Source organism: Piliocolobus tephrosceles, chromosome 3 (genome assembly GCF_002776525.5).
Source record: "Piliocolobus tephrosceles isolate RC106 chromosome 3, ASM277652v3, whole genome shotgun sequence".
NCBI classification, from domain to species: Eukaryota; Metazoa; Chordata; class Mammalia; order Primates; family Cercopithecidae; genus Piliocolobus; species Piliocolobus tephrosceles.
Genome location: NC_045436.1, coordinates 92145911 through 92160611, shown reverse-complemented (window position 1 = coordinate 92160611; position 14701 = coordinate 92145911). Strand labels below are relative to the sequence as shown.

At 38.7% G+C, this 14701-nt stretch overlaps 1 protein-coding gene across 13 annotated transcripts in view; it reads right to left on the bottom strand.

Moving 5' to 3' along the window:
* Positions 1 to 13336, bottom strand: part of ALPK1 (alpha kinase 1) — a 150230-nt gene extending 136894 nt beyond the window's left edge. For 9 of the 13 annotated variants that reach the window (XM_023219960.3, XM_023219950.2, XM_023219961.2 and 6 more), the window contains exons 1-2: positions 13123 to 13336; positions 323 to 374 (exon numbers count right to left, since the gene is read on the bottom strand). The gene's annotated coding sequence lies outside the window, so the exon portion shown is untranslated. Of the gene's footprint in view, positions 1 to 322; positions 375 to 759; positions 1134 to 13122 lie in introns of those variants that run through there. The other 4 variants (XM_023219955.1, XM_023219956.1, XM_023219962.2 and 1 more) reach the window with 3 other exon arrangements.
* Between the last annotated feature and the right edge of the window lie 1365 nt (positions 13337 to 14701).

Genomic DNA, 14701 nt, shown 5'->3' with positions numbered 1-14701 from the left:
AAAAAAAAAAAAAAAAAAAAAAAAAGAGAGTTCTGTGGATGAATAGTAGTTATTGCAGTGCAACAATATGAGTGTACTTAATACCATTGAAATGTGCACTTAAAATTGTTAAGATGGTACATTTTATATTATGTGTATTTTACCACAATTTTTAAAAATTATTGAAGAATAATCAGAAGGAAATACAATAATGTGGAATGTTTGTCTCTAAGTGGTACTTTTCTACTATTTTCCTCTTCTTTTCCTATTTTCTACAATGACTATGTATTGCTATGTAGTTAGGAAAAAATAACTTAATTCAAAAGTTTCATAGAAAACTTACCCAAAGTTTGGGTTCATTGGATTTTAATCCATTCCTGATTTAGAAGAATTCCCTAGTTAAGAAAAAGACATAAAAACAGAGGACTTTGTTATAATTAGCGAATAAACAGAAGAAGGAATAATCTCTACTCTATTTCCTGCATTATGTCATGAGCATTGTTGCATGCTTGCTATTTGAAACATCGGATAAGGGAACAGGAAGGTCAAGTTCCTGAGTTGCAAATGAGTGCGGAGAAGTTACAATTGTATCATCACGGTCCATCACTTTAAATATAAAAGGAAGAAGAATGTCACATCAAGGGAGACAAGATCCTGCCCAGAGTGCCTGACTGGGGACAAACCTCTTTTGGTTTCCTGCCTCCCTTAAATAGGGGAAAGGGCTTCAAATTTCTCCTTAAACTTTTGAAGAAGTTCAACCATAAAGAAGAGAAAACTCACCATCAGAGGATCAAACTATCAGTGGTGGTCATATCTGATAATTTCATTATGTGTGAAATAAAAGGAGTTTGCTGAAAAACCTTTGGGGTTGATACCTTATCTCCTGTAGTTCTGAAACTTTCATCCACTGACTTTAAAAAAGTCTATTTACTACTTTTGGGGCCTGCCAGAAAAATGGGAATCCCCCAGTTATTTATACAAAAATGTTGCTAATGAAGTTTAATAATTACTACCTTATCGTATATTAAAATGACAATGTGGCCGGGCACAGTGTCTTGCGCCTGTAATCCCAGCACTTCAGGAGGCTGAGGCAGGCAGATCACGTGAGGTCAAGAGTTCAAGACCAGTCTGGCCAAAACATGGTGAAACCTCATCTCTACTAAAAATACAAATTTAGCCAGGTGTGGTGGGGTGTGCCTGTAATCCCAGCTACTCAGGAGGCTGAGGCAGGAGAATCGTTTGAATCCAGGAAGCAGAAGTTGCAGTGAGGCAAGATCAGGCCACTGTACTCCAGCCTGGGCAACAGAGCAAGGCTGTCTCAAAAAAAAAAAAGGCAATGGATTACTCTTCCCAGTAATTTACGTTTTTCAACTCTCCTATAACTCTTTCGAAGGCCAGCTTATTCTCCTACAGCCCCTAAACCACCATCCTAGGTAGAGGTCTCCTGTTCTTAACTGCCACTTAAGAACCTTGCTTTCATACACTCCTATCCCCAACTTTGGAATTCATGTCACCAGATTCTAGTATCCCACTGCCCTTCATTGTTGCTATCAGCTACCAGTTCTCAGGGCATTTTGGCTCCTGGATCACTTGGTCTCCACAAACCACTCCTATTCTTGGATATTTCAATAATCATGTGATGATCCAGGACTCTCCGTTCTTTGAAATCGTTTCTTCCAAAGATGTCCTTGACACAACCTCAGTCGTTCACTTCCATGATCATACAGCCTAAACTTTGTTATCATCAATCACAGCAACTCTTCCAGATTTTCGAATTTATGACTCTCTCTCTCTATTCACTAGTACCCATCTTGTTCCCTTTTAGTCTCCAAAATCCAACAATCCTAAAATCCCACTAGGACCTCGAATCTATGGATCCTACTCCTGAACTCTTACTGTTCTTTTATGATCCGTTTACCTTCTGCTCACTTAGGTGACTATTTCATTCTGTCTCTTCCTCCTCCACCCTCATCCTTATCAGACAAGGACTTCCACAGGCTACCACTCCCTTCTACGAATCTAACGGCAGTTGCACCCCATACTCTGTCAACCCTTTGGCTACCAGAGAGGGACCACCCATGCTCTTATCTAAAATCAAGAACTCCATTTGGGCACTAAGTGCACCTGTGTTTCTATTCAAGGGCAGCAGCATTTCTCTCTTCTTCCTTTCTCAATCTTTTACATCGTCAAGCTTTTGCTGTCCTTTGGCTCATTCCTATCTGTTTACAAACATGCCATTATTTCTTTCATCTTAGAATAAAAATCTCTTCATCTCACTTTCATCAGTAGTTATTGTCTTTTTTAGCAAAATTCCTTGAAAGAATTGTCTCTACTTGAGCTTCCAATCTCTCTCTTCCCATTCTCTTTTAAACGCATTCTAATTAGACTTTCATCCCATTATGCCACGGAAACTAATTTTGTCAAAGTCACTGATCAACTCCATATTGCTAAATCTAGCCCTCAATTATTATTATTATTACTTTTCTTGAGATGGAGTTTCCCTCTGTCACCCAGGCTGGAGAACAATGGGGCAATCTTGACTCACTACAACCTCCAACTCCCAGGTTCAAGTGATTCTTGTGCCTCAGCCTCCCGAGTAGCTGGGATTACAGGCATTTGCTGCCACACCTGACTAATTTTTGTATTTTTAGTAGAGATGGGTTTTCACCATGTTGGCCAGTCTGGTCTCGAACTCCTGACATCAAGTGATTCACCTGCCCCGGTCTCCCAAAGTGTTGGGATTACAGGCGTGAGTCACCATGCCTGGCCTCTAGCAGTCAATTCTTACTCCTTATTTTAGTTGACCTGCCAAAAATGTGTGACATAGAACCTCCCTCCTCTGTTGTGTTCCAGGAAACCATACTGTCTTGGTTTTCATCCTGTATTACTGATCACTCCTTAGTCTTTTTGGCTGGTTCCTGCTCTTCTTCTAGATCCCTTGATGTTGGAGTATGCAAAGGCTCAGTCTCAAACTATCTTCCTTTCTACATTTAACCCTATTCCTTGGTGATTTCATTCAGCTCATGGTTGTAAATACCACATATGTATTAGTAATCATCAAATTCCTATCTCCAGCCCAAACTTCACCTTAAACTTCAGATGCATATTTTCAACCGTTAACTTGATATCTGCACCTGAGTTCACATTGAACCCCTGGTTGGCCTCTGTTAATGACTGAACCTTGTCAGCAGAGTGAAATGAAAGGCCAACTGTTGATGAGCTGGGCATTCAAAAGAGGCTGAATAGGAGCAGGTGGGGTGACCGGAAGGGCCATGCCTTGTGGAAGGAACTTGGCTGGAAGGGACTGCTTGGCTTCCTCCTGTTCACTTTCAATTTGTGCATGGGCAGCTGTAGTCTTAACAAGGTTTTCTCCTGACAACTATGACTTGGGGGGATAACTGTGTTGAGGCACTGTGGGACTTCTGAAACCTGTTTGCTGCATAATAACTAAGGCTTTTCTGTTCTTTCACTGTGACTTTCTTTTTCACACACAATGACTGCTGGCTTGCAAATGAGAGATATTACCAGCCTACTCAATGTTTCCAGATTTCTGACAAGGGCTAGATAAAGAAGTATTTAAATCATTAAAATCTTAAAGCGTCTCTGTGCTGTAGTTGTCTTTAATATATTTTTAAGAATGTAGGCCAGGCACAGTGGCTCACGCCTGTAATCCCAGCACTTTGGGAGGCTGAGGTGGGCGGATCACGAGGTCAGGAGATCTAGACCATCCTGGCTAACACGGTGAAACCCCGTCTCTACCAAAAATACAAAAAAATTAGCCAGGCGTGTTGCCAGGAGCCTGTAGTCCCAGTTACACGCGAGGCTGAGGCAGGAGAATGGCGTGAACCTGTGAGGCAGAGCTTACAGTGAGCCAAGATCACGCCACTGCACTCCAGCCTGGGCTACAGAGCAAGACTCCATCTCAAAAAAAAAAAGAATCTAGATTTTTAAAACATAGTATCATTAGAAAGCAAAACAGTGTTACTGTAAAAAAAATTTGGAGAAAAATAATATGTAAAAGAACATAAGAATTATCTATGATCCCACTAAGAAATAAGCATTATGAATATTTTATTAGTTTTTCTTTGTATATAGCTATAGTATTTATAATGAAATTTTAAAAAGTATAAGTTTTCAAAATTTAACTAAGTATTCTTTGTCTGATTACAATTGACCAGTCTTTGTGCCTCTAGATTGAGATGCCCAGGTGTACTCAGAAATGATTTAGCAAAACACTGTGACCCCCTGTGTGTATTTTGGTGTGTGTGCTTCCTCTCACTCATGTTACAGTTAACGTGGTACTGTTTCTACATGTGCTATCTTCTGTTTTTCTTTCAGCCTTGCTTTAAAGCTGGACATCCTCACCACTCTGCCTGCCCCGACCTACTTAACACAAATAACTAACCCCGATAGCCAAGCATCATCGGTGAGTGCTATCCTTTATCAAAACCCTTTCCTAGAAAAGATCTCTGATATCTTGGTATCAGGCAGGCATGGCGCAGTTGATAGCTGGAAGGAGGGAGTGGGGTAAGGCTAGAACCTCCCCTGGAACTGGCTGTGAAAGTCAGGAAGGCACCTTGAAGGACAGACATGGCTTCAGGTTCTTGGGAGAGTGTGCTCTGGCAAGTGCACAGGCAAAGCAGATCTAAACAGACAATTGGCAGTTCTGGTAACCAGCAGGGTTAGAATGGATTAAGCATGCAGCCTGAGGTAGAGAGATGGAGTCATGCTAACAGCCTAGCATAGCAAGGAGGTGGAAATAGTAATCATTACCGTTTATTGAGTAAATACTGCTACCAATAATGGTCAACTCATAAAACTGTAGTGAGTATTAAGATAATGTATATAAGCATTGTAACAGAAAGGCTGACACACGGAACATGTTTAACAAATACTTATTGAAGAATAATGCATGCCACTTATTGTTATTAACTATCATTATTCAGCACGGGTGAACAGATGAGAGTGTCATTTAGGGTGGGGGACGCGGGCTGCTTCCTTACATCTTTAAACACTGCCTGCTCATGGATTGCCTCCACCCCATGATCTATCCACTTCATGGCGGATCACAACCACACAGTAAATCTCCTGCTTCCAAGTGAGTGCTTTTTCCCATTTACTGCACACTAGGTAACCTGGGTTCTAATCCCGACTCCATCACAAACCAGCTATGTGTGAACTTGTGAAGTCAACTTTCCCTGCTAGACCTCAGTTTCCTCCTTTCTAAAGTTGGGGATTTTTGCTAAAGTCTTTAAAGTCCCTTTCGATTCTGTGATTCTGTAGTGCTACTTCCACCCTCCCAAAGTTCAGCAGCAAGTGACCAGGGATCAGTGCCAGCCTGGTCTGCTACAGCAGGATATACGTAGACTCAATTTGTTTCTATCAAGCATTGCTATAAGGGTCTTAATATACTAACTCATTTAATTAAAAAAAAAAAACTTTAGGAAAAGGGATGTTGTTATCCTCATGTTATGGATGAGAAAATTAAGGCCCTTAGTGATTAACTTGGTCATGGCCAAAAAGCAAGGAAGAGACAAAGCCGATACTAACACAGGCAGTCAATGTATCATATTAAAAGCATCCTGTCCTACAGGTTCCCATTTACACTTGGTAAAGGTATCCTAGATTAGGTATTATTCTGAATAGATAGTAAAGTCTTGTTTTTAAATAACCTGATAGAACAAGAGCAAAAACTTGGCTATGCTATGGATAAGCTGCTTTAAAACACACATCTGCTGATACAGAATCTATGATATTCATTTTGGGACTCTTTAAATATATTTAAATGGAGCAAATATTCAGGGTGTGTTGTTTTGTTATGCAACACCAAATCAAAGGAGGCATCTGGAAGGATCTGGAGCCTTTCAAATGTTACAACCTTCTACCATTTCTAGTTGAGCAGATGTTATTATATACTTATGAGAAAATAGATGCAGTTCTTCAAGTGTTATGTTGATGAATTTATGAATTCATTTTTCAATTTAACCCGTGGGGGAAATTTCCTTTGTGAGCTAGAGAGTTTTAACAGTGTTAAGTCTCATTGACTTATATGACTGCTTTCTACCAAAGTCAGTAGCCCACTTTGTCCTGTTAGGTTAGCCATTTCTTAGGACGCAGAGCTTTTCTCTACTCAAGAACTTATTGAAATAAATTGTGATGATTTCTTCTTCATCTCTGTACACAACTAGCTCTTTTTGAAGATCACGACTATATATTTTTTTATCTCTGAATTCCTAGTACCTAGCCCAATGCATGACACATTGTAGGTGGACAATACAGAAAAAAAATTGAGCAGGACAGTAGAGATCCATGAAATTTTATTTATTTAGCAAATCTGTATCGTCCACCTACAATGTGTCATGCATTGGGTTAGGTACTAGGAATTCAGAGATTTAAAAAAATATAATCTTGATCTTCAAAGAGAGCTAGTTGTGTACAGAGATGAAGAAGAAATCATTACAACTTATTTCAATAAGTTCTTGAGTAGAGAAAACTCTGGGTCCTAAGAAATGGCTAACCTAACAGGACAAAATGGCCACTGACTTTGGTAGAAAGCAGTCGTATAAGTCAAGTCTTCCCAGGGGTAGTGATGTTCGAGCTGGGTCCTAGAAATAAAACAGGCCACAAAGGAAGGAAATGGTCTTGCAAGCAGGAAAAGTAATAGTGGTGACAAGAGTATGGCATGGTTGGGAAAGAACAAGTAGCTTGACACTACTGAAGTTTAGCTTCATCTGGGGTGTTGGAGAGGAATAAAAGATGTGGCTGGAGAAGCATGTAGCTGGGAAATCAAGAAGGCTATAAAGATATGTGCTCAGAAAAGGAGGCCTCTGAACAGCATGATCTGATACAAATTGTTCAAAAACAGCCCTGCACCCAGACTAGAGATGGAGGAGATCAGGGTATGGTGCAGGATGCTGAGGGCCTGAACCAAGTGAGAATGGATCGATATGGTAGATTCAAAAGACATTTAGAGAATGGAATCAATGTGACTTCAAAATTGATTAGCTATTGTTGATTTTTTTAAAAATAAGACATCTAGGGTGACTTCAAAGTTTTTGGCTTGGCTGAATTTAGGGTGAATTTTAGTGCCAGACAGTAATATAAAAAGTACTGGTGTAGGCAGTAAATGATGAGTTCAATTTTGAAAATGTTAGATGTGAGATGCCTGTGGAATGCAGAGTAGAAATGGTAAGTAGGCATTTGGATAGGAGTCTAGACTCAGGGAGAGCAACGGCAGGGCCTTTAATATGTTAGTGTTAAGTACATCCAAGGTGAACATACAGCAAGAGGGAAAGAGGGTAGAGAGCAGAATCTAACATGTATAATGGGGCAGAGAAACAAAATAGAGAAGTAAGAGCAGCCAGAGATGTGGGAGAAAGATCAGAAGATCAGATGTGGCAGGAAGATCACTCAAGGTGATACGGAAACCAAAGGAGGGAATTTAGAGAAAAAGAATTAGTATCATAATAGCGTCATAATTGCAGAGAGAGAGAGTGAGAGAGAGAAAATAAAGTCTAAAAATCAGCCTTTGGGTTTGTCTCCTGGGAAGCCTCTGATACATGAATGTAAGTAAGTTCAGGGCAAATGCCAGATTGCAGGGAGGTAGAACTGAAAGGTGAAGAAATGGAGCCGAGGAGTAGAGGTTTGTCTATGGAGAAGTATGGCTGAGAGGCACAGGAGAGAAAGGGAAGTAGCCCAAGAGGGATGCAGCCACGAAAAGGGGTTTGCTTGCTTGCTTTTTTCAGGATACTCACACTTAAGCATGCTTACTAATTTAGCAGAGGGCTGAGAAGGCAGTGCCCTCCTGAAAGAGGAAAAAGGAAGGGAACAGACTCCAGCTGTAAGGATTGGTTTGCTTTGCCTTGGGGAGGCAGGACGCCCTTTTTACTGAAACAGACAGGAAAGAGGCAGAGGTGCTCTGGTTGTGTGAGGTTTTTAAGTAGAGGGCAGGGGAAGGGGAGGAAGGAAGTTGGTGGAGTTACCTGCTTTTAGGCTGAGAGTAAGAAGTGAGATGCCAGAACTGGGGCTTGAGGAGAATGAAAAACTTTCAGAAGAGTCCCTGAGAGGAGTGGCCCGGGAAGCTGCCCATCCAGGTAGCACCAAGGGTCCAGCTGAGAGTGTGACCAAGAATTTTAGTGGCATTAATTGTGTGGCGTTTTCTCCAGAAGCCTTTAGGAGTCCAGATGGGGGAGCAGATAAGGCAGTGGGTGGATTAATTTAGAGCTGGGGTTTTGTTGAATAGGCTGAGCAGAAAACCAAGGGAAAAATAGTAGCCATGGTGGTAGTCATTGTGATATTAACTACCCTTTATTAAGCACTTACGATTGTGCTTAATAATTATGCTTAAGGACTGAGGGGCCTGTGGGAACAGGTAAGTGATGGCTCACAGGAATGGTGACTGGGAGAAATGAGGGTGGGGACCAGCACCTAGAGGTCTTGACAGATGAGCTAACGAAAGCAGAGATGAAGAACGAAGGCTATTTTTTAGGGAGTTGGATACTGAAGTATAAAATTTGAGAGCTAGACCCTGTCTCAGGGACTGTAAGCTCCAGGATGTGAATCTGAGAGTCAGCGGTGAAGGAGGAGAAAGGTTTTTGAGTCACTTTTTGACTCACTCGAGTGAAAGAGGTCATCGAGTGAAGGTTCAGTTGTCCTCAAAGACACTGGAATTGGATGATGGGAGGATACGGGGTGAAAATGCATCTATAAATCGATAGCTCACTCAGGCTCTAAAATGTGAGCCTAGTCTGGAGGTAGAACTTGCAGTGAGCCATGATCAAAATCACATCACTGCACTCCAGCCAGGGCAGCAGAGCGAGACCCTGTCTAATAAATAAATAAATATGTAAATAAATAAATAAATAAATAAAATGTGAGACTGCTGTTGCAGAATATATGGTATCTTCTGTATCCCATGTATCAAATGCCCCAGAGCATTTCTCTTCCTACAAGTCTCTATCACAAGTGCTTGATGAACATTCTGGTGAGAACACGTGCTTGGGAATAAGGTGATCAGAGGTCACTTTACTGAGTGAAAATGTATTCAAGGGATATGCCCCAAGAAGGCCCCACAGAGAGCTAGAAAGAGCAGAAGGCTAGAAGGAGAGCCTAACCTTACCTACATAATGGTGCAGGAGTCTGTATAGCACGGAATTAACACAGTAAGGGTGCTTCTAACAGCTGCTGAGCTGCCCTGGCAAGCTGTGCCTTCAGAAGCCTAAACCAAGTTTTTCATGTCCCAAGGAAGAGGGTAGGTTTAGAGTAACAGGAGATCTGGGCTCAAAGGGCTTCAAATGTTGCTTATTGAGTAACCTGCAATTTCCAGAAGTGTATGTCAAACCTAATGCATTAATATCTCAAAAGAGATGTTACCACTTACAGTTTATTATCTTTCACAATAATTATTTGGGGCATGACCTCAGGGAAGAAAATTCCTTGGTAATGATATAGTTATCTTGGAAAATGATGACTGGCTGACCAGCAGTGTCCAAACTTTAATCAGAGCTGAAGTTATTGTGAAGAAATGCCAACTAAAAGGACACATGATGAGGTTCTAAAATTTTTTGTAGGAAAAAAAGGTAATTCTGAATGGACAAGGCTTTTGTTGGCAATTCTGCAGATATTTTGGGTGCATATTATGCACTGATGGAGAAAGCACCACAGTAACCAGATGTGCTGGGGTTAAGGTCAAAGTAGTGCTGGGTGAGCCAATGACACAATGCACTTTGAGGTGCAGTAGGAGCATATACAAAGACATGACAAAATTGAATAGAAGTACATTATGTGCAGATATAAATTACTAAATCCAAAATATGGAAATCCATAAGAACAAGAAATGAGTTAAGAGGTTATTTGCACACAGGTCAGGCCAAGTTTCCATGCCCCCTTCCCTGCCTTTTTTTTTTTTTTATCTTTAAGCCAAAAGAATTATTAGACTGAAGTAAAAGCTACAGTTGACAGAGAAGCAATCAACACAAGAAAAATGAACCAATAGTAAGTGTTTCGGTTGGTATTTCCTTCTCTGTTCACTGACTTTGCTGCACCCACTTGTTCCTAGCACTGAGACTCAGTCCTCCCTTCTTTCACGTAGCTGGTTATTTGCATGCCAAATAAAAAGAAAGAAAAACTTTTATCTTCCAAAGCTGCATAGTTTTATTTACTATATAATAATAGCAATATAGTTCTCTTTAATAAATTACATTTGTTTTCTCAAAAAATGATGTAAGTATATAATAATTTAAAAATCTTATGTAAGAATATCATGTTATGTAGAAAGAAATAGAAGGCAGGGAAAAAGACAATCTATCACTGTAAGACAACAATCACTTTTAGAGTGTTTCTGAATTTATATCTATACCATTTTATGTAAATAGTTGTGTACATACAAGCTATTCAATCCTGAATCTGTTTTTCAATTAGTATTTTCTGTGCTGGTACTATCTTTTTATCCTATCATGTTTTTGGGTACTGTTTCGTTTGCTTAACCTCCCCCTTTTATGAGAATGATTGAAATTATTTGTTATTATAACTTTATGGTGAACATGTTTGCGAATTATTCCCTTATCTAGAATTATTTCCTCCTTAGGATGGATTCCCAGAAATGAAATTATTACATATAGCCATTGGCACATACTATGGTCCATTAATAGCACTTGACGTAGATAACGTTTAAAGTCCCCCCGCCCCTGAGTTCAGAAGTTCAGTGAAACAAGCAGAATGAACCTGTAGTATTCACGCTGAGACATTTCACCCTTTCTATCACTCTTATTTGAAAAAATATTGGCTATCTTCTGCATCCCTTCAATTATATAATAATTTATGAGGAAATATAATGGTTTATTAGACTATAGGTCTGATAAAGGTTTGATAAAATATTTCTCTGTCAAATATTTTGTACATCTATACTTAGGAAATTGAACAGATTGCACTATCAACTGAGCTCTGTAACCAAGGCCCAGTAAAGTTCAAAGATACTGCACTGGCTAAGAAAATATCCACTTCTCAAATGCATTAGTGTAGCATGTATGAAACTTTAGCCATTTGCATGCCATCTTCATAATTTTTGCCAAATCTGCAGATTACCTGTAATATTATGTATTTAATCATTTCCTTAAAATCAATAGTAAATTAGCTCAACTTCTTACTTAACACTTTCCTAAACAATAGTTTTCATTAAATTCTAGGTTTTATATGCAGATTATGTTTTTAATTTATATTAAACTAGCAAATAACCCAAAATTTTTAAGTTTAGACATGTACTGCCTAAAATCAGTAGTATGTATACCATACTTAAGAAAAGTTGTGTTTATATTTATCTGATATTTAAGTCATAATCATCTCTTCTTTTCTTCAGACATAGAAGAATGATAGCACCAGATAATATTCTTAAAGTTTTTTAAGTTTGTCTATCCCACAGTTCTCTATAAATAATGCATATTACAACATTCTGCAAAAATAGTTGTCACTATCAATAACAAGAAACAAAGACTCCCCCGTACAGAGAGGCGACAAATACAATACGAAATACAAAAAAAACCAAAAATATGGAATGTATTTTCACCAAAAGTTTAAATGCTCATTCCTTTAAGAGTTCTTCAATCCATAGGCATTTAAAATTTCAAGAAAGAGAATCATTTACAATGAACAGTTTATGCCAAAAAGCCATCATTCTCTGCAATAGATTAGAGAACAATAAAAGCAATTCATGCCTTGTGTTCGTGGGAAAGGGATCAGTAAAATTGGTTGGGATAGGAGGAGCCATGGGACTTCAGAATTATCTTAAAATGCACAGGAAAACTGCAGGCTCTAAATCCAAACCTAGATCACATGGCACTTGCTGGGAGGTATTGTTACAGCTTAACACATCAACGAAGCTCATCACAGTATTATTTTATATGATAATGCCTAATATCCATCATAATTTACACACGCCTTTTCTTTACAGCTTAAAATAGATTTTGAAAAGTTTAAAGTAATTATTGGCTTCCTACTCATGCAGATAGAGATGCTATACAATTTTGGTGTCTTCTTGGGGGAAGAATTTGAGGGATTCATCTCAGATTTAAAAGATCTTTGATATGGGGAATAAGTTATTTCTAAAATAATTTTAAGTATTTTGTTTCTCTTGAGGCTTGAGGTTGATAAGGTGGGAAGGAGGTGGGAAGAGAGAAGTAAATTATTTTGGTCAGCAGACAAAGACTGGACTTGACATTGGTCCAGAGTCTAGAGTGTATCCTAAGTGCATAAATTATACCCCAATTCAAATGGATATTGTTTCTTATAAGAGAATTAGTAGCGCAAAGTAAAAAGAAAGTAAAAGGGGGAGAGAGAGAGACACACAGAGAGAGACAGAAGTATATATTGCAAACAGAGATGCCATTATATTGCGGCATAAAGTCCTCTGCTTCCTGATCCTGCCTCTGTGTGCACCCTCACCCATCCTCAAATCCCAAACAATCTCAAAGGTTTTAATTTGTGGCTTTCCAAAGTACTCTAAAGCACTAATTTCAAACACTAGAATTTTTTAATGAAAGGACTCTTCTAAATAGACATGCAAAGGAATTTAATTTTTCTAGATGCTTTATCTCTAAACAATGCTTCCACGCACTCAGAATTCCCGTCAATTCTCCCATTTCTGATGAGTAAGTCTCGTGCCCTATCTACCTGTTTCCTAGCGAAATTACTGATGCCGTCATAAAAGTGGTAGTTTCTATTATTCCCTATGTATTCCAGGCACAAGTCATAGAGTTATTTTTTTCAAATAAATAATCCTAACAATCCTTTAATTAAACATCTCAATTAAGTGAAAGTAAGACCAGAAGCTTAGTGATTTAAGAATCTTGTTATTAAAACCTTATGAAAAACTGGTTTGCTTTCTCCCCTTCATAATGACTACAGTTTACTGTTGTAGGTAACTCTTCCCTTCTCTCCCTCCTCTTCCCCGCTCTACCCACTTCACCCCACCAACTCACCCTCCCCTTTCTGGAAAGTTTCTATTACAGAAGTGCCAAGGTTCTTAGAGCTCTAAAGTTATTTAAATGCAGACAAGATCAGCAGATGGAAACCGAGTTAACACTTAAGAAAAATACTTCCTCATATATTATGCCATCTACTACGTTTTGTCATTTAAAAGATGATACTCACTTTTATCTTGAAGAGGAAAAATACTTTAAGACCAGCAAATCTAACTCGGAGCAGAGTGAATTCTGGTACAGCCTCTCTGAAATACACTGTTTCTCATAAATGGCATCAGTTTCAGGAAGTAGGAATTAAAAAAAAAAAAAAAACAAATCCTGTGACTGTCTCAGAATATGGTTGTGTAATTCAATTCCGGGACTTTCAGCAATCCTGCACCATAAGACACACCCCTTTAGGAATTGCTTCAGCGAAAGGTATTCTGGGAACTGTATTACTACAGAAAAGTTCCTTCTCCTAATGAAAGTGAAAGAAAAACTTATTATTTAGACTAAGAATGGAGAGTCCTCTTAGAGCCAAGAAGAGAGAATGTCAGTAAGAAACAATGAACGTGACATCGTTGAAATCTATTATCAAAAGACAGATGCACACTAAGGCTTCATTCTGTGCTCTGTCTTCGAAGTGAGCTTTCTATCACAGAGACACATGTATTATTAGGTTTATTTGAATTGGAAAATAAAGTTAGGACTTTTTGGATAGAATATCTGATTAGGCCGACTAGTTTGACAGTGAAGAGTGTCTTATTAAGTTACACAGTGGACATTGTCCTTCAGTGGAACAACTGAAATCTGCAACTTGAAATTTTGACCAAAAAAACAAAAGTGCATAAGATTTCTAAACGTCAAAATATATGTTATTGGAAAAGCTATTGACATGAACAGTATTTTAATTTTCTCAATCCTTTTCGAGCCTGCTGGGTTAAAGAAGTTTCCTCTAGAGTGAAGGAGTAACAGTTTTATTAATAGTAATTTGAAGAATTTTGGTAAGGCCTTTGGTATACTTCCTAGAAACTGACAGAGTGAAGGACTCCAAAAGCTGGGTCATAAATGCTTTGGCAAGTCAATGGTTTACAACAAAATAGGAGGAAATAATTGAATAGTCAGCTGCTAGATCACTTAAAACACTTTTTTTTTTTTTGTGATAGATTGCTATGTAATGTTTAATATATGACCTTAGAAGTTTAAATAACCAAATGGGATTGCTATAACAAAATTCTATCTCTATTTATGTATGTAAACACAGTTCCTCTCCTCTTCCATGTGTATATTTTTGTGGAATGTTGTTTTGTTCTAACTACAAGTAATATTCATCCATGAACTAATTTTTTGAAACTCCACAAATCTTATTGAGAAATGCCTTTTGAATAAATTTTATCATTTAATATTCATCAAAACATATCATTTTATTTTAGTCTTTTTCATCAATTATGAATCAATACTTGTACAATTCAATCTTTAAGAAAGTTTAATACTTAAAGTCTATGGTCACAGAAAATAGAAATGTTTAATTTCTTTCTTTCTTTTTTTTTGAGATGGAGTTTCGCTCTTGTTGCCCAGGCTGGAGTGCAGTGGCACGATCTTGGCTCACTGCAGCCTCTGCCTCCTGGGTTCCAGCGATTCTCCTGCCTCAGCCTCCCAAGTAGCCAGTATTACAGGTGCCTGCCAGAATGCCCAGCCAATTTTTTGTAGTTTTAGTAGAAGCGGGGTTTCACCATGTTGGTCAGGCTGGTCTCGAACTCCTGACTTCA